Below are 21,389 nucleotides of genomic sequence, written 5' to 3'. Positions count from 1 at the left end.
CTTGAGACTAGGAAGACCTTGGCCTCAGAGGCCTGCTGAAGGCCTGGCTGGAGTCCAGAGCCTCAGCCTTCTTCATGCCCTTCACTGGGCCTGGAGCTGGACCTGCCCAGATGTGGAACCTCCCAGTTTGGAAGCAACGTCTTGTATGAGGCTCTCTGTGGACAGGGACAGCTGAGACACAGAGGAGGTGCCCAGAGACCAGGGGTTTGGAGTCTGCAGCTGCAGATGTACTTAGTGCATGGTATAGGACCAGGAGGGGCCTGCTGGCAGAACTGTGGCCACTAAACCAAAGGGACCCTCAGGCCAAGAAGGGGACACTGGCTTCTTATTGCAGGAAGCCAAGCGCAGGGACCCAGGCTGGCAGAAGGAGTGGCGCTTCCAAGCCACAGACCACCAATGTTTCCTGGACTCTGGAGCTCTTTATTCCTCTCTCCATGCCCTGCCGCCCCCTGCCCCTGCCCCCATTTGCTGCTGGTAAGTTCATTTTCCCAGTCTGGCTCCCGTGCAGAGAGGGCCTGGAGGCCGAGGTGGAAGGTAGCAGCGAGTTGGCCCGCGCTTGGCCCTCCTGCGGTTGCCGCTTCAGCACCAGACTGTCATACACACCTGGTAGTTGGCATTGCCTCCCGGGTTCCGGCTGAGTGGCATGAAGGTGGGCGGGGGTGGAGGGTGCTCGGTAGCCTGGACGTCGGGCAGGAGGTGAGAGGGGCGGAGGAGCAGCGCTGAGCTGGGAGCCGGGGCCCGCTGGTCCGAGGCCTCGGCCAGTACCGTGAGGGAGGCGGAGGTGGCCACAGGGCGCCGCAAGGGCAGGATCTCAGCCCATTCGGCCAGCGGGTGCCGCACCTCGTGGGGATCGCGGGAGTAATCCAAGTGTCCCGTGGAGGGATGCAGGCTGCGGTTGGACTCGCTGTGAGCACAGCTGGGGAGGCTACGTCTGTGGGCCGGTGGGGTGTCGCGCTACCAGGCGTCGGGCCGGTAGACCCGAGGCACCAGAGCGGATGGAGGCTCAGAGCCCTCCAGACCCAGACTCCGCCATGGGCCCAGTTGCTGTCCTTTTGGCCCGCGAGCCCCTCGACCTGCACCTGGCCGCCCCCACCGGCGCCCAGCCCCGGCGCCGCCACCTGTGTGCCTGTGTGTCCCTCCACAGCTCCCTCCGACAAAAGCCCCGCCCCACCACCACCCCGCCCCTCTGGCGTGTCACCGCGGTTGGGTGCGGGAGCGGGATCGAGGGCAGGGGCCGCTTCCCCGGGCCTGCCGGCCACCAGGGGCGGGGTCCTGAGCTCGGCGGGGGGTGTGGGGGCAAGGGTGGCCTTGCCGGGGCTGAGGGGCCGTGGCGACTCAATGGTGGCTCCCGGTGGCTTCGGGCCGGCTGCTGTCGGGCAGGAGGGCCGGCCCGGGCTGCGGCCGGGCTGCGCCTAGCGCCGCGTGGGCGGGCAGGACCGATGCCCAAGGGACCGCGGGCCCCGGGCCCTGAAGCCTCCGGGGCCACGTCCCTGTGAGCGACGTGCGGGATCTTGGGCGGGGCGCCAAGCGCCGAAGGGTTTGCTGGGTCACGGCCGCCCTGGGCTGGGAGGTGGTCGCCAAACCCTCCGCCGCCGCCCGATACCCGAGACCTCCGTTCCCCCTGCCTGGGCGGGCGAGGGGGCCCTGCCGGGGCGGGCCGGCCGCCAGGCTGGCGTTAAGGCGCCAGCGCCAGCGAAACTGGGCCTCAAGAGGCCGCCCGCGGCCCCCCGCCCCCGTCTACGGCCATACCACCCTGAACGCGCCCGATCTCGTCTGATCTCGGAAGCTAAGCAGGGTCGGGCCTGGTTAGTACTTGGATGGGAGACCGCCTGGGAATACCGGGTGCTGTAGGCTTTTTGCCTCCCGCTCCGCCCGCCTTCTCCTTTACTCGCCCGCGGCGGGGGCCGCCGGCTCCGCCCCCGCCGGGCCCCGCTGCAGGCCCCACCTCCTCAGGCCCCTCCCACCACGGCGCGCGCCGGCGGGGGCGCTCCCCGCCGGCCCGGCCGGCCAGGCGGCCAGAAGGCGGCCCTGGAAGGCAGCCGCACCCCAGACGCTCCCGGGGTGGCTGGCCCAGACCCAGACTCCGCCGCGGGCCCAGTGGCCGTCCTTTCGGCCCGCGAGCCCCTCGACCTGCACCTGGCCGCCCCCACCGGCGCCTAGCCCCGGCGCCGCCATCTGTGTGCCGGTGTGTCCCTCCACAGCTCCCTCCGACAAAAGCCCCGCCCCACCACCACCCCGCCCCTCTGGCGTGTCACCGCGGTTGGGTGCTGGAGCGGGATCGAGGGCAGGGGCCGCTTCCCCGGGCCTGCCGGCCACCAGGGGCGGGGTCCTGAGCTCGGCGGGGGGTGTGGGGGCAAGGGTGGCCTTGCCGGGGCTGAGGGGCCGTGGCGACTCAATGGTGGCTCCCGGTGGCTTCGGGCCGGCTGCTGTCAGGCAGGAGGGCCGGCCCGGGCTGCGGCCGGGCTGCGCCTAGCTCCGCGTGGGCGGGCAGGACCGATGCCCAAGGGACCACGGGCCCCGGGGCCTGAAGCCTCCGGGGCCACGTCCCTGTGAGCGACGTGCGGGATCTTGGGCGGGGCGCCAAGCGCCGAAGGGTTTGCTGGGTCACGGCCGCCCTGGGCTGGGAGGTGGTCGCCAAACCCTCCGCCGCCGCCCGATACCCGAGACCTCCGTTCCCCCTGCCTGGGCGGGCGAGGGGGCCCTGCCGGGGCGGGCCGGCCGCCAGGCTGGCGTTAAGGCGCCAGCGCCAGCGAAACTGGGCCTCAAGAGGCCGCCCGCGGCCCCCGCCCCCGTCTACGGCCATACCACCCTGAACGCGCCCGATCTCGTCTGATCTCGGAAGCTAAGCAGGGTCGGGCCTGGTTAGTACTTGGATGGGAGACCGCCTGGGAATACCGGGTGCTGTAGGCTTTTTGCCTCCCGCTCCGCCCGCCTTCTCCTTTACTCGCCCGCGGCGGGGGGGCCGCCGGCTCCGCCCCCGCCGAGCCCCGCTGCAGGCAGTAGTCAAGGTGGTTTACCTGCCCGAGCAGGAAGCTTGGGCGACGGCAGAAGTGGGAAGAAACTCTTGAGCACAGGTTCTTGGGATCCACGGAGCAGCGCATGCACATGCCATGGGTGCCTACACAGCTGGCTTGCTTGTCTGTGGGGAAAGGCGAGATGGGTCAGGGCCTGGGTTCCTGAGGGGCTGAGAATCAAGGCAGGGATAGAAGAAAGGGGACAGGCCCACATCCCCTGAACCCACGCCGGCGCCCACTCACCTTTGTGGAAAATACGATTGAAAAGTGCCCGCAAGAATCTCTTCAGATGCCTCCAGAGTTGAGGGAAGAAGGGGAGGGGGGAGGCCGGGAGCAGGGTGAGCCCTGAAATCCAACCCTTGTCCTGTCACACCCCAGCAGCCCTCCCACCTCAGCCCCTTCAAGACCCCAGGGCTCCCCCAACCGCGCTGCACAGATCCTGCCCTGACCATAGTCACCATGTTGATCCCCACGTTGAGCAAGATGAAGCTGACCGGGATCAGAAGAATTGAGTATCCTTGCTCCTGGCATTTCCTGGGGATGGGGCCAGTGAACGGCTCGGCTCGGTAGTAGTTTCGCTCACCCATGGCCGTTGGTCCCAGGACTGCCTGGGCCCTCTGCCCTCCAGTTTTAACTGGGAGCCAGACTGGGTCATAATGGGGCAGGTGGTGAGGTCACAGTGAGGGAGGGGGATGAAAAGGAGGGCCCAGAGTGGCATTCCCTGGTAACCAGGGTCAGGTAAGCTGAGCCTGGACAGTCAAACAGGGCCCGGTGGCCGGCATACATCCCCTCGAGCGGTCACTCATTCGCTCACCGCCCGCTGACTCACTTGTTCAAATGACACATTGCGTCTCTTGGCCCCTCTTGAGACTAGGAAGACCTTGGCCTCAGAGGCCTGCTGAAGGCCTGGCTGGAGTCCAGAGCCTCAGCCTTCTTCATGCCCTTCACTGGGCCTGGAGCTGGACCTGCCCAGATGTGGAACCTCCCAGTTTGGAAGCAACGTCTTGTATGAGGCTCTCTGTGGACAGGGACAGCTGAGACACAGAGGAGGTGCCCAGAGACCAGGGGTTTGGAGTCTGCAGCTGCAGATGTACTTAGTGCATGGTATAGGACCAGGAGGGGCCTGCTGGCAGAACTGTGGCCACTAAACCAAAGGGACCCTCAGGCCAAGAAGGGGACACTGGCTTCTTATTGCAGGAAGCCAAGCGCAGGGACCCAGGCTGGCAGAAGGAGTGGCGCTTCCAAGCCACAGACCACCAATGTTTCCTGGACTCTGGAGCTCTTTATTCCTCTCTCCATGCCCTGCCGCCCCCTGCCCCTGCCCCCATTTGCTGCTGGTAAGTTCATTTTCCCAGTCTGGCTCCCGTGCAGAGAGGGCCTGGAGGCCGAGGTGGAAGGTAGCAGCGAGTTGGCCCGCGCTTGGCCCTCCTGCGGTTGCCGCTTCAGCACCAGACTGTCATACACACCTGGTAGTTGGCATTGCCTCCCGGGTTCCGGCTGAGTGGCATGAAGGTGGGCGGGGGTGGAGGGTGCTCGGTAGCCTGGACGTCGGGCAGGAGGTGAGAGGGGCGGAGGAGCAGCGCTGAGCTGGGAGCCGGGGCCCGCTGGTCCGAGGCCTCGGCCAGTACCGTGAGGGAGGCGGAGGTGGCCACAGGGCGCCGCAAGGGCAGGATCTCAGCCCATTCGGCCAGCGGGTGCCGCACCTCGTGGGGATCGCGGGAGTAATCCAAGTGTCCCGTGGAGGGATGCAGGCTGCGGTTGGACTCGCTGTGAGCACAGCTGGGGAGGCTACGTCTGTGGGCCGGTGGGGTGTCGCGCTACCAGGCGTCGGGCCGGTAGACCCGAGGCACCAGAGCGGATGGAGGCTCAGAGCCCTCCAGACCCAGACTCCGCCATGGGCCCAGTTGCTGTCCTTTTGGCCCGCGAGCCCCTCGACCTGCACCTGGCCGCCCCCACCGGCGCCCAGCCCCGGCGCCGCCACCTGTGTGCCTGTGTGTCCCTCCACAGCTCCCTCCGACAAAAGCCCCGCCCCACCACCACCCCGCCCCTCTGGCGTGTCACCGCGGTTGGGTGCGGGAGCGGGATCGAGGGCAGGGGCCGCTTCCCCGGGCCTGCCGGCCACCAGGGGCGGGGTCCTGAGCTCGGCGGGGGGTGTGGGGGCAAGGGTGGCCTTGCTGGGGCAGAGGGGCCGTGGCGACTCAATGGTGGCTCCCGGTGGCTTCGGGCCGGCTGCTGTCGGGCAGGAGGGCCGGCCCGGGCTGCGGCCGGGCTGCGCCTAGCGCCGCGTGGGCGGGCAGGACCGATGCCCAAGGGACCGCGGGCCCCGGGCCCTGAAGCCTCCGGGGCCACGTCCCTGTGAGCGACGTGCGGGATCTTGGGCGGGGCGCCAAGCGCCGAAGGGTTTGCTGGGTCACGGCCGCCCTGGGCTGGGAGGTGGTCGCCAAACCCTCCGCCGCCGCCCGATACCCGAGACCTCCGTTCCCCCTGCCTGGGCGGGCGAGGGGGCCCTGCCGGGGCGGGCCGGCCGCCAGGCTGGCGTTAAGGCGCCAGCGCCAGCGAAACTGGGCCTCAAGAGGCCGCCCGCGGCCCCCCGCCCCCGTCTACGGCCATACCACCCTGAACGCGCCCGATCTCGTCTGATCTCGGAAGCTAAGCAGGGTCGGGCCTGGTTAGTACTTGGATGGGAGACCGCCTGGGAATACCGGGTGCTGTAGGCTTTTTGCCTCCCGCTCCGCCCGCCTTCTCCTTTACTCGCCCGCGGCGGGGGCCGCCGGCTCCGCCCCCGCCGGGCCCCGCTGCAGGCCCCACCTCCTCAGGCCCCTCCCACCACGGCGCGCGCCGGCGGGGGCGCTCCCCGCCGGCCCGGCCGGCCAGGCGGCCAGAAGGCGGCCCTGGAAGGCAGCCGCACCCCAGACGCTCCCGGGGTGGCTGGCCCAGACCCAGACTCCGCCGCGGGCCCAGTGGCCGTCCTTTCGGCCCGCGAGCCCCTCGACCTGCACCTGGCCGCCCCCACCGGCGCCTAGCCCCGGCGCCGCCATCTGTGTGCCGGTGTGTCCCTCCACAGCTCCCTCCGACAAAAGCCCCGCCCCACCACCACCCCGCCCCTCTGGCGTGTCACCGCGGTTGGGTGCTGGAGCGGGATCGAGGGCAGGGGCCGCTTCCCCGGGCCTGCCGGCCACCAGGGGCGGGGTCCTGAGCTCGGCGGGGGGTGTGGGGGCAAGGGTGGCCTTGCCGGGGCTGAGGGGCCGTGGCGACTCAATGGTGGCTCCCGGTGGCTTCGGGCCGGCTGCTGTCAGGCAGGAGGGCCGGCCCGGGCTGCGGCCGGGCTGCGCCTAGCTCCGCGTGGGCGGGCAGGACCGATGCCCAAGGGACCACGGGCCCCGGGGCCTGAAGCCTCCGGGGCCACGTCCCTGTGAGCGACGTGCGGGATCTTGGGCGGGGCGCCAAGCGCCGAAGGGTTTGCTGGGTCACGGCCGCCCTGGGCTGGGAGGTGGTCGCCAAACCCTCCGCCGCCGCCCGATACCCGAGACCTCCGTTCCCCCTGCCTGGGCGGGCGAGGGGGCCCTGCCGGGGCGGGCCGGCCGCCAGGCTGGCGTTAAGGCGCCAGCGCCAGCGAAACTGGGCCTCAAGAGGCAGCCGTCGGCCCCCGCCCCCGTCTACGGCCATACCACCCTGAACGCGCCCGATCTCGTCTGATCTCGGAAGCTAAGCAGGGTCGGGCCTGGTTAGTACTTGGATGGGAGACCGCCTGGGAATACCGGGTGCTGTAGGCTTTTTGCCTCCCGCTCCGCCCGCCTTCTCCTTTACTCGCCCGCGGCGGGGGGGCCGCCGGCTCCGCCCCCGCCGAGCCCCGCTGCAGGCAGTAGTCAAGGTGGTTTACCTGCCCGAGCAGGAAGCTTGGGCGACGGCAGAAGTGGGAAGAAACTCTTGAGCACAGGTTCTTGGGATCCACGGAGCAGCGCATGCACATGCCATGGGTGCCTACACAGCTGGCTTGCTTGTCTGTGGGGAAAGGCGAGATGGGTCAGGGCCTGGGTTCCTGAGGGGCTGAGAATCAAGGCAGGGATAGAAGAAAGGGGACAGGCCCACATCCCCTGAACCCACGCCGGCGCCCACTCACCTTTGTGGAAAATACGATTGAAAAGTGCCCGCAAGAATCTCTTCAGATGCCTCCAGAGTTGAGGGAAGAAGGGGAGGGGGGAGGCCGGGAGCAGGGTGAGCCCTGAAATCCAACCCTTGTCCTGTCACACCCCAGCAGCCCTCCCACCTCAGCCCCTTCAAGACCCCAGGGCTCCCCCAACCGCGCTGCACAGATCCTGCCCTGACCATAGTCACCATGTTGATCCCCACGTTGAGCAAGATGAAGCTGACCGGGATCAGAAGAATTGAGTATCCTTGCTCCTGGCATTTCCTGGGGATGGGGCCAGTGAACGGCTCGGCTCGGTAGTAGTTTCGCTCACCCATGGCCGTTGGTCCCAGGACTGCCTGGGCCCTCTGCCCTCCAGTTTTAACTGGGAGCCAGACTGGGTCATAATGGGGCAGGTGGTGAGGTCACAGTGAGGGAGGGGGATGAAAAGGAGGGCCCAGAGTGGCATTCCCTGGTAACCAGGGTCAGGTAAGCTGAGCCTGGACAGTCAAACAGGGCCCGGTGGCCGGCATACATCCCCTCGAGCGGTCACTCATTCGCTCACCGCCCGCTGACTCACTTGTTCAAATGACACATTGCGTCTCTTGGCCCCTCTTGAGACTAGGAAGACCTTGGCCTCAGAGGCCTGCTGAAGGCCTGGCTGGAGTCCAGAGCCTCAGCCTTCTTCATGCCCTTCACTGGGCCTGGAGCTGGACCTGCCCAGATGTGGAACCTCCCAGTTTGGAAGCAACGTCTTGTATGAGGCTCTCTGTGGACAGGGACAGCTGAGACACAGAGGAGGTGCCCAGAGACCAGGGGTTTGGAGTCTGCAGCTGCAGATGTACTTAGTGCATGGTATAGGACCAGGAGGGGCCTGCTGGCAGAACTGTGGCCACTAAACCAAAGGGACCCTCAGGCCAAGAAGGGGACACTGGCTTCTTATTGCAGGAAGCCAAGCGCAGGGACCCAGGCTGGCAGAAGGAGTGGCGCTTCCAAGCCACAGACCACCAATGTTTCCTGGACTCTGGAGCTCTTTATTCCTCTCTCCATGCCCTGCCGCCCCCTGCCCCTGCCCCCATTTGCTGCTGGTAAGTTCATTTTCCCAGTCTGGCTCCCGTGCAGAGAGGGCCTGGAGGCCGAGGTGGAAGGTAGCAGCGAGTTGGCCCGCGCTTGGCCCTCCTGCGGTTGCCGCTTCAGCACCAGACTGTCATACACACCTGGTAGTTGGCATTGCCTCCCGGGTTCCGGCTGAGTGGCATGAAGGTGGGCGGGGGTGGAGGGTGCTCGGTAGCCTGGACGTCGGGCAGGAGGTGAGAGGGGCGGAGGAGCAGCGCTGAGCTGGGAGCCGGGGCCCGCTGGTCCGAGGCCTCGGCCAGTACCGTGAGGGAGGCGGAGGTGGCCACAGGGCGCCGCAAGGGCAGGATCTCAGCCCATTCGGCCAGCGGGTGCCGCACCTCGTGGGGATCGCGGGAGTAATCCAAGTGTCCCGTGGAGGGATGCAGGCTGCGGTTGGACTCGCTGTGAGCACAGCTGGGGAGGCTACGTCTGTGGGCCGGTGGGGTGTCGCGCTACCAGGCGTCGGGCCGGTAGACCCGAGGCACCAGAGCGGATGGAGGCTCAGAGCCCTCCAGACCCAGACTCCGCCATGGGCCCAGTTGCTGTCCTTTTGGCCCGCGAGCCCCTCGACCTGCACCTGGCCGCCCCCACCGGCGCCCAGCCCCGGCGCCGCCACCTGTGTGCCTGTGTGTCCCTCCACAGCTCCCTCCGACAAAAGCCCCGCCCCACCACCACCCCGCCCCTCTGGCGTGTCACCGCGGTTGGGTGCGGGAGCGGGATCGAGGGCAGGGGCCGCTTCCCCGGGCCTGCCGGCCACCAGGGGCGGGGTCCTGAGCTCGGCGGGGGGTGTGGGGGCAAGGGTGGCCTTGCCGGGGCTGAGGGGCCGTGGCGACTCAATGGTGGCTCCCGGTGGCTTCGGGCCGGCTGCTGTCGGGCAGGAGGGCCGGCCCGGGCTGCGGCCGGGCTGCGCCTAGCGCCGCGTGGGCGGGCAGGACCGATGCCCAAGGGACCGCGGGCCCCGGGCCCTGAAGCCTCCGGGGCCACGTCCCTGTGAGCGACGTGCGGGATCTTGGGCGGGGCGCCAAGCGCCGAAGGGTTTGCTGGGTCACGGCCGCCCTGGGCTGGGAGGTGGTCGCCAAACCCTCCGCCGCCGCCCGATACCCGAGACCTCCGTTCCCCCTGCCTGGGCGGGCGAGGGGGCCCTGCCGGGGCGGGCCGGCCGCCAGGCTGGCGTTAAGGCGCCAGCGCCAGCGAAACTGGGCCTCAAGAGGCCGCCCGCGGCCCCCCGCCCCCGTCTACGGCCATACCACCCTGAACGCGCCCGATCTCGTCTGATCTCGGAAGCTAAGCAGGGTCGGGCCTGGTTAGTACTTGGATGGGAGACCGCCTGGGAATACCGGGTGCTGTAGGCTTTTTGCCTCCCGCTCCGCCCGCCTTCTCCTTTACTCGCCCGCGGCGGGGGCCGCCGGCTCCGCCCCCGCCGGGCCCCGCTGCAGGCCCCACCTCCTCAGGCCCCTCCCACCACGGCGCGCGCCGGCGGGGGCGCTCCCCGCCGGCCCGGCCGGCCAGGCGGCCAGAAGGCGGCCCTGGAAGGCAGCCGCACCCCAGACGCTCCCGGGGTGGCTGGCCCAGACCCAGACTCCGCCGCGGGCCCAGTGGCCGTCCTTTCGGCCCGCGAGCCCCTCGACCTGCACCTGGCCGCCCCCACCGGCGCCTAGCCCCGGCGCCGCCATCTGTGTGCCGGTGTGTCCCTCCACAGCTCCCTCCGACAAAAGCCCGCCCCACCACCACCCCGCCCCTCTGGCGTGTCACCGCGGTTGGGTGCTGGAGCGGGATCGAGGGCAGGGGCCGCTTCCCCGGGCCTGCCGGCCACCAGGGGCGGGGTCCTGAGCTCGGCGGGGGGTGTGGGGGCAAGGGTGGCCTTGCCGGGGCTGAGGGGCCGTGGCGACTCAATGGTGGCTCCCGGTGGCTTCGGGCCGGCTGCTGTCAGGCAGGAGGGCCGGCCCGGGCTGCGGCCGGGCTGCGCCTAGCTCCGCGTGGGCGGGCAGGACCGATGCCCAAGGGACCACGGGCCCCGGGGCCTGAAGCCTCCGGGGCCACGTCCCTGTGAGCGACGTGCGGGATCTTGGGCGGGGCGCCAAGCGCCGAAGGGTTTGCTGGGTCACGGCCGCCCTGGGCTGGGAGGTGGTCGCCAAACCCTCCGCCGCCGCCCGATACCCGAGACCTCCGTTCCCCCTGCCTGGGCGGGCGAGGGGGCCCTGCCGGGGCGGGCCGGCCGCCAGGCTGGCGTTAAGGCGCCAGCGCCAGCGAAACTGGGCCTCAAGAGGCCGCCCGCGGCCCCCGCCCCCGTCTACGGCCATACCACCCTGAACGCGCCCGATCTCGTCTGATCTCGGAAGCTAAGCAGGGTCGGGCCTGGTTAGTACTTGGATGGGAGACCGCCTGGGAATACCGGGTGCTGTAGGCTTTTTGCCTCCCGCTCCGCCCGCCTTCTCCTTTACTCGCCCGCGGCGGGGGCCGCCGGCTCCGCCCCCGCCGGGCCCCGCTGCAGGCCCCACCTCCTCAGGCCCCTCCCACCACGGCGCGCGCCGGCGGGGGCGCTCCCCGCCGGCCCGGCCGGCCAGGCGGCCAGAAGGCGGCCCTGGAAGGCAGCCGCACCCCAGACGCTCCCGGGGTGGCTGGCCCAGACCCAGACTCCGCCGCGGGCCCAGTGGCCGTCCTTTCGGCCCGCGAGCCCCTCGACCTGCACCTGGCCGCCCCCACCGGCGCCTAGCCCCGGCGCCGCCATCTGTGTGCCGGTGTGTCCCTCCACAGCTCCCTCCGACAAAAGCCCCGCCCCACCACCACCCCGCCCCTCTGGCGTGTCACCGCGGTTGGGTGCTGGAGCGGGATCGAGGGCAGGGGCCGCTTCCCCGGGCCTGCCGGCCACCAGGGGCGGGGTCCTGAGCTCGGCGGGGGGTGTGGGGGCAAGGGTGGCCTTGCCGGGGCTGAGGGGCCGTGGCGACTCAATGGTGGCTCCCGGTGGCTTCGGGCCGGCTGCTGTCAGGCAGGAGGGCCGGCCCGGGCTGCGGCCGGGCTGCGCCTAGCTCCGCGTGGGCGGGCAGGACCGATGCCCAAGGGACCACGGGCCCCGGGGCCTGAAGCCTCCGGGGCCACGTCCCTGTGAGCGACGTGCGGGATCTTGGGCGGGGCGCCAAGCGCCGAAGGGTTTGCTGGGTCACGGCCGCCCTGGGCTGGGAGGTGGTCGCCAAACCCTCCGCCGCCGCCCGATACCCGAGACCTCCGTTCCCCCTGCCTGGGCGGGCGAGGGGGCCCTGCCGGGGCGGGCCGGCCGCCAGGCTGGCGTTAAGGCGCCAGCGCCAGCGAAACTGGGCCTCAAGAGGCAGCCGTCGGCCCCCGCCCCCGTCTACGGCCATACCACCCTGAACGCGCCCGATCTCGTCTGATCTCGGAAGCTAAGCAGGGTCGGGCCTGGTTAGTACTTGGATGGGAGACCGCCTGGGAATACCGGGTGCTGTAGGCTTTTTGCCTCCCGCTCCGCCCGCCTTCTCCTTTACTCGCCCGCGGCGGGGGGGCCGCCGGCTCCGCCCCCGCCGAGCCCCGCTGCAGGCAGTAGTCAAGGTGGTTTACCTGCCCGAGCAGGAAGCTTGGGCGACGGCAGAAGTGGGAAGAAACTCTTGAGCACAGGTTCTTGGGATCCACGGAGCAGCGCATGCACATGCCATGGGTGCCTACACAGCTGGCTTGCTTGTCTGTGGGGAAAGGCGAGATGGGTCAGGGCCTGGGTTCCTGAGGGGCTGAGAATCAAGGCAGGGATAGAAGAAAGGGGACAGGCCCACATCCCCTGAACCCACGCCGGCGCCCACTCACCTTTGTGGAAAATACGATTGAAAAGTGCCCGCAAGAATCTCTTCAGATGCCTCCAGAGTTGAGGGAAGAAGGGGAGGGGGGAGGCCGGGAGCAGGGTGAGCCCTGAAATCCAACCCTTGTCCTGTCACACCCCAGCAGCCCTCCCACCTCAGCCCCTTCAAGACCCCAGGGCTCCCCCAACCGCGCTGCACAGATCCTGCCCTGACCATAGTCACCATGTTGATCCCCACGTTGAGCAAGATGAAGCTGACCGGGATCAGAAGAATTGAGTATCCTTGCTCCTGGCATTTCCTGGGGATGGGGCCAGTGAACGGCTCGGCTCGGTAGTAGTTTCGCTCACCCATGGCCGTTGGTCCCAGGACTGCCTGGGCCCTCTGCCCTCCAGTTTTAACTGGGAGCCAGACTGGGTCATAATGGGGCAGGTGGTGAGGTCACAGTGAGGGAGGGGGATGAAAAGGAGGGCCCAGAGTGGCATTCCCTGGTAACCAGGGTCAGGTAAGCTGAGCCTGGACAGTCAAACAGGGCCCGGTGGCCGGCATACATCCCCTCGAGCGGTCACTCATTCGCTCACCGCCCGCTGACTCACTTGTTCAAATGACACATTGCGTCTCTTGGCCCCTCTTGAGACTAGGAAGACCTTGGCCTCAGAGGCCTGCTGAAGGCCTGGCTGGAGTCCAGAGCCTCAGCCTTCTTCATGCCCTTCACTGGGCCTGGAGCTGGACCTGCCCAGATGTGGAACCTCCCAGTTTGGAAGCAACGTCTTGTATGAGGCTCTCTGTGGACAGGGACAGCTGAGACACAGAGGAGGTGCCCAGAGACCAGGGGTTTGGAGTCTGCAGCTGCAGATGTACTTAGTGCATGGTATAGGACCAGGAGGGGCCTGCTGGCAGAACTGTGGCCACTAAACCAAAGGGACCCTCAGGCCAAGAAGGGGACACTGGCTTCTTATTGCAGGAAGCCAAGCGCAGGGACCCAGGCTGGCAGAAGGAGTGGCGCTTCCAAGCCACAGACCACCAATGTTTCCTGGACTCTGGAGCTCTTTATTCCTCTCTCCATGCCCTGCCGCCCCCTGCCCCTGCCCCCATTTGCTGCTGGTAAGTTCATTTTCCCAGTCTGGCTCCCGTGCAGAGAGGGCCTGGAGGCCGAGGTGGAAGGTAGCAGCGAGTTGGCCCGCGCTTGGCCCTCCTGCGGTTGCCGCTTCAGCACCAGACTGTCATACACACCTGGTAGTTGGCATTGCCTCCCGGGTTCCGGCTGAGTGGCATGAAGGTGGGCGGGGGTGGAGGGTGCTCGGTAGCCTGGACGTCGGGCAGGAGGTGAGAGGGGCGGAGGAGCAGCGCTGAGCTGGGAGCCGGGGCCCGCTGGTCCGAGGCCTCGGCCAGTACCGTGAGGGAGGCGGAGGTGGCCACAGGGCGCCGCAAGGGCAGGATCTCAGCCCATTCGGCCAGCGGGTGCCGCACCTCGTGGGGATCGCGGGAGTAATCCAAGTGTCCCGTGGAGGGATGCAGGCTGCGGTTGGACTCGCTGTGAGCACAGCTGGGGAGGCTACGTCTGTGGGCCGGTGGGGTGTCGCGCTACCAGGCGTCGGGCCGGTAGACCCGAGGCACCAGAGCGGATGGAGGCTCAGAGCCCTCCAGACCCAGACTCCGCCATGGGCCCAGTTGCTGTCCTTTTGGCCCGCGAGCCCCTCGACCTGCACCTGGCCGCCCCCACCGGCGCCCAGCCCCGGCGCCGCCACCTGTGTGCCTGTGTGTCCCTCCACAGCTCCCTCCGACAAAAGCCCCGCCCCACCACCACCCCGCCCCTCTGGCGTGTCACCGCGGTTGGGTGCGGGAGCGGGATCGAGGGCAGGGGCCGCTTCCCCGGGCCTGCCGGCCACCAGGGGCGGGGTCCTGAGCTCGGCGGGGGGTGTGGGGGCAAGGGTGGCCTTGCCGGGGCTGAGGGGCCGTGGCGACTCAATGGTGGCTCCCGGTGGCTTCGGGCCGGCTGCTGTCGGGCAGGAGGGCCGGCCCGGGCTGCGGCCGGGCTGCGCCTAGCGCCGCGTGGGCGGGCAGGACCGATGCCCAAGGGACCGCGGGCCCCGGGCCCTGAAGCCTCCGGGGCCACGTCCCTGTGAGCGACGTGCGGGATCTTGGGCGGGGCGCCAAGCGCCGAAGGGTTTGCTGGGTCACGGCCGCCCTGGGCTGGGAGGTGGTCGCCAAACCCTCCGCCGCCGCCCGATACCCGAGACCTCCGTTCCCCCTGCCTGGGCGGGCGAGGGGGCCCTGCCGGGGCGGGCCGGCCGCCAGGCTGGCGTTAAGGCGCCAGCGCCAGCGAAACTGGGCCTCAAGAGGCCGCCCGCGGCCCCCCGCCCCCGTCTACGGCCATACCACCCTGAACGCGCCCGATCTCGTCTGATCTCGGAAGCTAAGCAGGGTCGGGCCTGGTTAGTACTTGGATGGGAGACCGCCTGGGAATACCGGGTGCTGTAGGCTTTTTGCCTCCCGCTCCGCCCGCCTTCTCCTTTACTCGCCCGCGGCGGGGGCCGCCGGCTCCGCCCCCGCCGGGCCCCGCTGCAGGCCCCACCTCCTCAGGCCCCTCCCACCACGGCGCGCGCCGGCGGGGGCGCTCCCCGCCGGCCCGGCCGGCCAGGCGGCCAGAAGGCGGCCCTGGAAGGCAGCCGCACCCCAGACGCTCCCGGGGTGGCTGGCCCAGACCCAGACTCCGCCGCGGGCCCAGTGGCCGTCCTTTCGGCCCGCGAGCCCCTCGACCTGCACCTGGCCGCCCCCACCGGCGCCTAGCCCCGGCGCCGCCATCTGTGTGCCGGTGTGTCCCTCCACAGCTCCCTCCGACAAAAGCCCGCCCCACCACCACCCCGCCCCTCTGGCGTGTCACCGCGGTTGGGTGCTGGAGCGGGATCGAGGGCAGGGGCCGCTTCCCCGGGCCTGCCGGCCACCAGGGGCGGGGTCCTGAGCTCGGCGGGGGGTGTGGGGGCAAGGGTGGCCTTGCCGGGGCTGAGGGGCCGTGGCGACTCAATGGTGGCTCCCGGTGGCTTCGGGCCGGCTGCTGTCAGGCAGGAGGGCCGGCCCGGGCTGCGGCCGGGCTGCGCCTAGCTCCGCGTGGGCGGGCAGGACCGATGCCCAAGGGACCACGGGCCCCGGGGCCTGAAGCCTCCGGGGCCACGTCCCTGTGAGCGACGTGCGGGATCTTGGGCGGGGCGCCAAGCGCCGAAGGGTTTGCTGGGTCACGGCCGCCCTGGGCTGGGAGGTGGTCGCCAAACCCTCCGCCGCCGCCCGATACCCGAGACCTCCGTTCCCCCTGCCTGGGCGGGCGAGGGGGCCCTGCCGGGGCGGGCCGGCCGCCAGGCTGGCGTTAAGGCGCCAGCGCCAGCGAAACTGGGCCTCAAGAGCCCGCCCGCGGCCCCCGCCCCCGTCTACGGCCATACCACCCTGAACGCGCCCGATCTCGTCTGATCTCGGAAGCTAAGCAGGGTCGGGCCTGGTTAGTACTTGGATGGGAGACCGCCTGGGAATACCGGGTGCTGTAGGCTTTTTGCCTCCCGCTCCGCCCGCCTTCTCCTTTACTCGCCCGCGGCGGGGGGGCCGCCGGCTCCGCCCCCGCCGAGCCCCGCTGCAGGCAGTAGTCAAGGTGGTTTACCTGCCCGAGCAGGAAGCTTGGGCGACGGCAGAAGTGGGAAGAAACTCTTGAGCACAGGTTCTTGGGATCCACGGAGCAGCGCATGCACATGCCATGGGTGCCTACACAGCTGGCTTGCTTGTCTGTGGGGAAAGGCGAGATGGGTCAGGGCCTGGGTTCCTGAGGGGCTGAGAATCAAGGCAGGGATAGAAGAAAGGGGACAGGCCCACATCCCCTGAACCCACGCCGGCGCCCACTCACCTTTGTGGAAAATACGATTGAAAAGTGCCCGCAAGAATCTCTTCAGATGCCTCCAGAGTTGAGGGAAGAAGGGGAGGGGGGAGGCCGGGAGCAGGGTGAGCCCTGAAATCCAACCCTTGTCCTGTCACACCCCAGCAGCCCTCCCACCTCAGCCCCTTCAAGACCCCAGGGCTCCCCCAACCGCGCTGCACAGATCCTGCCCTGACCATAGTCACCATGTTGATCCCCACGTTGAGCAAGATGAAGCTGACCGGGATCAGAAGAATTGAGTATCCTTGCTCCTGGCATTTCCTGGGGATGGGGCCAGTGAACGGCTCGGCTCGGTAGTAGTTTCGCTCACCCATGGCCGTTGGTCCCAGGACTGCCTGGGCCCTCTGCCCTCCAGTTTTAACTGGGAGCCAGACTGGGTCATAATGGGGCAGGTGGTGAGGTCACAGTGAGGGAGGGGGATGAAAAGGAGGGCCCAGAGTGGCATTCCCTGGTAACCAGGGTCAGGTAAGCTGAGCCTGGACAGTCAAACAGGGCCCGGTGGCCGGCATACATCCCCTCGAGCGGTCACTCATTCGCTCACCGCCCGCTGACTCACTTGTTCAAATGACACATTGCGTCTCTTGGCCCCTCTTGAGACTAGGAAGACCTTGGCCTCAGAGGCCTGCTGAAGGCCTGGCTGGAGTCCAGAGCCTCAGCCTTCTTCATGCCCTTCACTGGGCCTGGAGCTGGACCTGCCCAGATGTGGAACCTCCCAGTTTGGAAGCAACGTCTTGTATGAGGCTCTCTGTGGACAGGGACAGCTGAGACACAGAGGAGGTGCCCAGAGACCAGGGGTTTGGAGTCTGCAGCTGCAGATGTACTTAGTGCATGGTATAGGACCAGGAGGGGCCTGCTGGCAGAACTGTGGCCACTAAACCAAAGGGACCCTCAGGCCAAGAAGGGGACACTGGCTTCTTATTGCAGGAAGCCAAGCGCAGGGACCCAGGCTGGCAGAAGGAGTGGCGCTTCCAAGCCACAGACCACCAATGTTTCCTGGACTCTGGAGCTCTTTATTCCTCTCTCCATGCCCTGCCGCCCCCTGCCCCTGCCCCCATTTGCTGCTGGTAAGTTCATTTTCCCAGTCTGGCTCCCGTGCAGAGAGGGCCTGGAGGCCGAGGTGGAAGGTAGCAGCGAGTTGGCCCGCGCTTGGCCCTCCTGCGGTTGCCGCTTCAGCACCAGACTGTCATACACACCTGGTAGTTGGCATTGCCTCCCGGGTTCCGGCTGAGTGGCATGAAGGTGGGCGGGGGTGGAGGGTGCTCGGTAGCCTGGACGTCGGGCAGGAGGTGAGAGGGGCGGAGGAGCAGCGCTGAGCTGGGAGCCGGGGCCCGCTGGTCCGAGGCCTCGGCCAGTACCGTGAGGGAGGCGGAGGTGGCCACAGGGCGCCGCAAGGGCAGGATCTCAGCCCATTCGGCCAGCGGGTGCCGCACCTCGTGGGGATCGCGGGAGTAATCCAAGTGTCCCGTGGAGGGATGCAGGCTGCGGTTGGACTCGCTGTGAGCACAGCTGGGGAGGCTACGTCTGTGGGCCGGTGGGGTGTCGCGCTACCAGGCGTCGGGCCGGTAGACCCGAGGCACCAGAGCGGATGGAGGCTCAGAGCCCTCCAGACCCAGACTCCGCCATGGGCCCAGTTGCTGTCCTTTTGGCCCGCGAGCCCCTCGACCTGCACCTGGCCGCCCCCACCGGCGCCCAGCCCCGGCGCCGCCACCTGTGTGCCTGTGTGTCCCTCCACAGCTCCCTCCGACAAAAGCCCCGCCCCACCACCACCCCGCCCCTCTGGCGTGTCACCGCGGTTGGGTGCGGGAGCGGGATCGAGGGCAGGGGCCGCTTCCCCGGGCCTGCCGGCCACCAGGGGCGGGGTCCTGAGCTCGGCGGGGGGTGTGGGGGCAAGGGTGGCCTTGCTGGGGCTGAGGGGCCGTGGCGACTCAATGGTGGCTCCCGGTGGCTTCGGGCCGGCTGCTGTCGGGCAGGAGGGCCGGCCCGGGCTGCGGCCGGGCTGCGCCTAGCGCCGCGTGGGCGGGCAGGACCGATGCCCAAGGGACCGCGGGCCCCGGGCCCTGAAGCCTCCGGGGCCACGTCCCTGTGAGCGACGTGCGGGATCTTGGGCGGGGCGCCAAGCGCCGAAGGGTTTGCTGGGTCACGGCCGCCCTGGGCTGGGAGGTGGTCGCCAAACCCTCCGCCGCCGCCCGATACCCGAGACCTCCGTTCCCCCTGCCTGGGCGGGCGAGGGGGCCCTGCCGGGGCGGGCCGGCCGCCAGGCTGGCGTTAAGGCGCCAGCGCCAGCGAAACTGGGCCTCAAGAGGCCGCCCGCGGCCCCCCGCCCCCGTCTACGGCCATACCACCCTGAACGCGCCCGATCTCGTCTGATCTCGGAAGCTAAGCAGGGTCGGGCCTGGTTAGTACTTGGATGGGAGACCGCCTGGGAATACCGGGTGCTGTAGGCTTTTTGCCTCCCGCTCCGCCCGCCTTCTCCTTTACTCGCCCGCGGCGGGGGCCGCCGGCTCCGCCCCCGCCGGGCCCCGCTGCAGGCCCCACCTCCTCAGGCCCCTCCCACCACGGCGCGCGCCGGCGGGGGCGCTCCCCGCCGGCCCGGCCGGCCAGGCGGCCAGAAGGCGGCCCTGGAAGGCAGCCGCACCCCAGACGCTCCCGGGGTGGCTGGCCCAGACCCAGACTCCGCCGCGGGCCCAGTGGCCGTCCTTTCGGCCCGCGAGCCCCTCGACCTGCACCTGGCCGCCCCCACCGGCGCCTAGCCCCGGCGCCGCCATCTGTGTGCCGGTGTGTCCCTCCACAGCTCCCTCCGACAAAAGCCCCGCCCCACCACCACCCCGCCCCTCTGGCGTGTCACCGCGGTTGGGTGCTGGAGCGGGATCGAGGGCAGGGGCCGCTTCCCCGGGCCTGCCGGTCACCAGGGGCGGGGTCCTGAGCTCGGCGGGGGGTGTGGGGGCAAGGGTGGCCTTGCCGGGGCTGAGGGGCCGTGGCGACTCAATGGTGGCTCCCGGTGGCTTCGGGCCGGCTGCTGTCAGGCAGGAGGGCCGGCCCGGGCTGCGGCCGGGCTGCGCCTAGCTCCGCGTGGGCGGGCAGGACCGATGCCCAAGGGACCACGGGCCCCGGGGCCTGAAGCCTCCGGGGCCACGTCCCTGTGAGCGACGTGCGGGATCTTGGGCGGGGCGCCAAGCGCCGAAGGGTTTGCTGGGTCACGGCCGCCCTGGGCTGGGAGGTGGTCGCCAAACCCTCCGCCGCCGCCCGATACCCGAGACCTCCGTTCCCCCTGCCTGGGCGGGCGAGGGGGCCCTGCCGGGGCGGGCCGGCCGCCAGGCTGGCGTTAAGGCGCCAGCGCCAGCGAAACTGGGCCTCAAGAGGCAGCCGTCGGCCCCCGCCCCCGTCTACGGCCATACCACCCTGAACGCGCCCGATCTCGTCTGATCTCGGAAGCTAAGCAGGGTCGGGCCTGGTTAGTACTTGGATGGGAGACCGCCTGGGAATACCGGGTGCTGTAGGCTTTTTGCCTCCCGCTCCGCCCGCCTTCTCCTTTACTCGCCCGCGGCGGGGGGGCCGCCGGCTCCGCCCCCGCCGAGCCCCGCTGCAGGCAGTAGTCAAGGTGGTTTACCTGCCCGAGCAGGAAGCTTGGGCGACGGCAGAAGTGGGAAGAAACTCTTGAGCACAGGTTCTTGGGATCCACGGAGCAGCGCATGCACATGCCATGGGTGCCTACACAGCTGGCTTGCTTGTCTGTGGGGAAAGGCGAGATGGGTCAGGGCCTGGGTTCCTGAGGGGCTGAGAATCAAGGCAGGGATAGAAGAAAGGGGACAGGCCCACATCCCCTGAACCCACGCCGGCGCCCACTCACCTTTGTGGAAAATACGATTGAAAAGTGCCCGCAAGAATCTCTTCAGATGCCTCCAGAGTTGAGGGAAGAAGGGGAGGGGGGAGGCCGGGAGCAGGGTGAGCCCTGAAATCCAACCCTTGTCCTGTCACACCCCAGCAGCCCTCCCACCTCAGCCCCTTCAAGACCCCAGGGCTCCCCCAACCGCGCTGCACAGATCCTGCCCTGACCATAGTCACCATGTTGATCCCCACGTTGAGCAAGATGAAGCTGACCGGGATCAGAAGAATTGAGTATCCTTGCTCCTGGCATTTCCTGGGGATGGGGCCAGTGAACGGCTCGGCTCGGTAGTAGTTTCGCTCACCCATGGCCGTTGGTCCCAGGACTGCCTGGGCCCTCTGCCCTCCAGTTTTAACTGGGAGCCAGACTGGGTCATAATGGGGCAGGTGGTGAGGTCACAGTGAGGGAGGGGGATGAAAAGGAGGGCCCAGAGTGGCATTCCCTGGTAACCAGGGTCAGGTAAGCTGAGCCTGGACAGTCAAACAGGGCCCGGTGGCCGGCATACATCCCCTCGAGCGGTCACTCATTCGCTCACCGCCCGCTGACTCACTTGTTCAAATGACACATTGCGTCTCTTGGCCCCTCTTGAGACTAGGAAGACCTTGGCCTCAGAGGCCTGCTGAAGGCCTGGCTGGAGTCCAGAGCCTCAGCCTTCTTCATGCCCTTCACTGGGCCTGGAGCTGGACCTGCCCAGATGTGGAACCTCCCAGTTTGGAAGCAACGTCTTGTATGAGGCTCTCTGTGGACAGGGACAGCTGAGACACAGAGGAGGTGCCCAGAGACCAGGGGTTTGGAGTCTGCAGCTGCAGATGTACTTAGTGCATGGTATAGGACCAGGAGGGGCCTGCTGGCAGAACTGTGGCCACTAAACCAAAGGGACCCTCAGGCCAAGAAGGGGACACTGGCTTCTTATTGCAGGAAGCCAAGCGCAGGGACCCAGGCTGGCAGAAGGAGTGGCGCTTCCAAGCCACAGACCACCAATGTTTCCTGGACTCTGGAGCTCTTTATTCCTCTCTCCATGCCCTGCCGCCCCCTGCCCCTGCCCCCATTTGCTGCTGGTAAGTTCATTTTCCCAGTCTGGCTCCCGTGCAGAGAGGGCCTGGAGGCCGAGGTGGAAGGTAGCAGCGAGTTGGCCCGCGCTTGGCCCTCCTGCGGTTGCCGCTTCAGCACCAGACTGTCATACACACCTGGTAGTTGGCATTGCCTCCCGGGTTCCGGCTGAGTGGCATGAAGGTGGGCGGGGGTGGAGGGTGCTCGGTAGCCTGGACGTCGGGCAGGAGGTGAGAGGGGCGGAGGAGCAGCGCTGAGCTGGGAGCCGGGGCCCGCTGGTCCGAGGCCTCGGCCAGTACCGTGAGGGAGGCGGAGGTGGCCACAGGGCGCCGCAAGGGCAGGATCTCAGCCCATTCGGCCAGCGGGTGCCGCACCTCGTGGGGATCGCGGGAGTAATCCAAGTGTCCCGTGGAGGGATGCAGGCTGCGGTTGGACTCGCTGTGAGCACAGCTGGGGAGGCTACGTCTGTGGGCCGGTGGGGTGT

The 21,389-nt window shown here is 68.9% G+C and overlaps 11 non-coding genes across 11 annotated transcripts; all 11 read left to right on the top strand.

Annotated features, from left to right (window-relative positions):
• The first annotated feature begins 1,735 nt into the window (after positions 1-1,735).
• Positions 1,736-1,854, top strand: LOC137213671 (5S ribosomal RNA). Its single transcript, XR_010938299.1, has one exon. It is a non-coding gene; the product is annotated as a 5S ribosomal RNA (ribosomal RNA).
• A 937-nt stretch (positions 1,855-2,791) lies between these two features.
• Positions 2,792-2,910, top strand: LOC137213660 (5S ribosomal RNA). The gene has a single exon (XR_010938294.1). It is a non-coding gene; the product is annotated as a 5S ribosomal RNA (ribosomal RNA).
• Positions 2,911-5,612: 2,702 nt separating this feature from the next.
• LOC137213649 (5S ribosomal RNA) lies at positions 5,613-5,731 on the top strand. The gene has a single exon (XR_010938283.1). It is a non-coding gene; the product is annotated as a 5S ribosomal RNA (ribosomal RNA).
• A 937-nt stretch (positions 5,732-6,668) lies between these two features.
• LOC137213638 (5S ribosomal RNA) lies at positions 6,669-6,787 on the top strand. The gene has a single exon (XR_010938272.1). It is a non-coding gene; the product is annotated as a 5S ribosomal RNA (ribosomal RNA).
• Positions 6,788-9,489: 2,702 nt separating this feature from the next.
• On the top strand, positions 9,490-9,608 carry LOC137213626 (5S ribosomal RNA). Its single transcript, XR_010938261.1, has one exon. It is a non-coding gene; the product is annotated as a 5S ribosomal RNA (ribosomal RNA).
• A 936-nt stretch (positions 9,609-10,544) lies between these two features.
• LOC137213615 (5S ribosomal RNA) lies at positions 10,545-10,663 on the top strand. The gene has a single exon (XR_010938250.1). It is a non-coding gene; the product is annotated as a 5S ribosomal RNA (ribosomal RNA).
• A 937-nt stretch (positions 10,664-11,600) lies between these two features.
• LOC137213604 (5S ribosomal RNA) lies at positions 11,601-11,719 on the top strand. Its single transcript, XR_010938239.1, has one exon. It is a non-coding gene; the product is annotated as a 5S ribosomal RNA (ribosomal RNA).
• A 2,702-nt stretch (positions 11,720-14,421) lies between these two features.
• LOC137213593 (5S ribosomal RNA) lies at positions 14,422-14,540 on the top strand. The gene has a single exon (XR_010938228.1). It is a non-coding gene; the product is annotated as a 5S ribosomal RNA (ribosomal RNA).
• A 936-nt stretch (positions 14,541-15,476) lies between these two features.
• On the top strand, positions 15,477-15,595 carry LOC137213582 (5S ribosomal RNA). The gene has a single exon (XR_010938217.1). It is a non-coding gene; the product is annotated as a 5S ribosomal RNA (ribosomal RNA).
• A 2,702-nt stretch (positions 15,596-18,297) lies between these two features.
• On the top strand, positions 18,298-18,416 carry LOC137213570 (5S ribosomal RNA). The gene has a single exon (XR_010938206.1). It is a non-coding gene; the product is annotated as a 5S ribosomal RNA (ribosomal RNA).
• A 937-nt stretch (positions 18,417-19,353) lies between these two features.
• On the top strand, positions 19,354-19,472 carry LOC137213558 (5S ribosomal RNA). The gene has a single exon (XR_010938194.1). It is a non-coding gene; the product is annotated as a 5S ribosomal RNA (ribosomal RNA).
• Positions 19,473-21,389: the final 1,917 nt, after the last annotated feature.

Source organism: Pseudorca crassidens, chromosome 19 (genome assembly GCF_039906515.1).
Source record: "Pseudorca crassidens isolate mPseCra1 chromosome 19, mPseCra1.hap1, whole genome shotgun sequence".
Classification (NCBI taxonomy): domain Eukaryota; kingdom Metazoa; phylum Chordata; class Mammalia; order Artiodactyla; family Delphinidae; genus Pseudorca; species Pseudorca crassidens.
This window is presented reverse-complemented; position numbering and strand designations above follow the sequence as displayed.